Consider the following 2,165-nt stretch of genomic DNA (forward strand, 5'->3'; position numbering starts at 1 on the left):
ACCCGGGCCCCCTGCACTGGAAGCGCAGAGTCTTACACACTGCACTACCAGAGAAGTTCCCAGTTATACTGTACTTTTAAAAACAGATTTGTGTTTACTTCATTATAATTAGGTAAACATTACTCACATCTTGAGCGAAGTAATATACTATGATTACTTCTCCTCAATTTTTTGTTTTTCTTGCAGTTAATAATGATCTTATTTTTACTGTTCATCACTAAGACTTCTTAATGATTCTTTAAACCTCTCCCTCCAGAGATTCAGATAGATGAGAAGTTCTATCAGTCTCATCTTTCTGAAGGAGCCTCTTCTGGAGCCTTCTGACCTGCACCATCTACGTCTAGTGCACAGCTGTTTTCAGGGCTTCCCACTTTATTTTTCTCCTGTGTTGTGTCTTCTGTTTCCTATATCCCATGCATTCTTTTTCTTTGTTTAGCCCTCATTTTAGTGGAGTACATCTCCAGTAGCTTCCTGAGGAAGGAGAAATAAATGAAAGGGAAATTTTTTGAGCTCTTGAATGTCTGAACATACCTTTATCCTTTTTTTTTTTTTTTGGCTGTGTTGGGTCTTCGTTGCTGTGCGTGGGCTTTCTCTAGTTGCGGAGAGTGGCAGCTACTCTTCGTTGTGGTATGAGGACTTCTGATTGCAGTGGCTTCTCTTGTTGCGGAGCACGGGCTCTAGGCCCGCGGGCTTCAGTAGTTGTGGCACACGGGCGTAGTTGCTCCGCGGCATGTGGGATCTTCCCGGACCAGGGCTCAAACCCATGTCCCCTGGATTGGCAGGCGGATTCTTAACCACTGCGCCACCAGGGAAGTCCCCACACCTTTATTCTTTATCCACACTTGATTGGTAGTTTACTAGTCACGTACAGAATTTCAGTTTGAAATAAATTTTCTTTGGAATTTAATAGACCTGCTCCCATGTCTTCTAGCTTTCTTTGTGACCCTTGAGAAATCAAAAGATATGCTGATTCTTGATCCTTTCTAAATGATCTCTTTTTCTCTTTGGAAGGCTAGGATTGTCTTTTTGCCCCCAGTGTGCTGCAATCTCACAATGATGAGCCTTGGGATGAGTCAAGTTGTACCCATTGTGCTTGGCACTCAGTGGGACCTCTTCAAGCTGGAAATTCATGACCTTTAGTTTGGGGGAAATTTTCTTGTTTTGTTGGTGATAACTCCTTCCCTAATCCCTGTTGTTGTTGTTTTACAATTCTTATTTTTTGTATTTTGAACCCCCTGTAGTGGTCCTCTAATTTATTTTTTCTTTCATATTTTTCATTTCTTTGTCCTTTTGCTTTTTTTTCCCCCTAGGATACTTCCCAACATTTATCTTCCACCTTTTTATTGAATTCTCATTTCTACTATCATATTTTTTTGTCTCTGAATGCTCCTTTTAAAATAGTAGCCTGTTACTGTTTTATGGTTGCAATGGTGTCACACATCTCAGTGTATAAATAAATAAGGTTTTCTCCTCATTGAATGGTTTCTGTTTTCTCTAAGGGCTGCTTTTTTTCCCTTCCCCTGTTTGTTTCCGTCCCCGCGATACCACCTTCCATGTTTGTTTCTGAAATTGTCAAATCCCTAGGTCCTCTACTCAGCTCTTGCTGGCACTCCTAGGTCCCCTCCTTGGCAAAGGACAGGCTTTTTTGGTCTCTGCACTGGTTGAAGTGTATGTTAGCCGCAGAGTCCTTTTCCTCCTTTCAGGTCCCAGAGTGTTTACAACCAGATCTGTACCCTCCAGGTAGGAAGCTGGAGGGTAACCTCTAGTTGAATTTGATCTGCCTTAAAAGAAAGAGCCAAAGATAAAGACACTGGAAATTCCGCAACTAAACTGTCCAACCAAATTACATTAAAGCTAGTCAACACGCCTCCTCACACTCAGAACATCTGGGATATCATCTAAAATATAAGTTGAAATGATTCATATTGAATTTACACTGTGCAGAGAGGGATACCTGCAAGCTCCATCCTTAACGACCCCAATGCTGTGGAGGAGGTTTACCGAGGTTGAGAAGGACCTCCTCCCCCCGCCCCCTCCCCCGCCCCCTTCTCCTTCCAGAGCAGCCGATCCGGCCCCCCGCCGCCAGGCGGAGCCACCGGGAACGGCCGGCGGCTGCGTGGGCAGGGCCTCTCTGGGAGGAGAGGAAGAAACCAGAGAGACGGCAG

The sequence above is a fragment of the Grampus griseus genome, assembly GCF_964374135.1.
Source record: "Grampus griseus genome assembly, chromosome: 9".
In the NCBI taxonomy this organism is placed as follows: domain Eukaryota; kingdom Metazoa; phylum Chordata; class Mammalia; order Artiodactyla; family Delphinidae; genus Grampus; species Grampus griseus.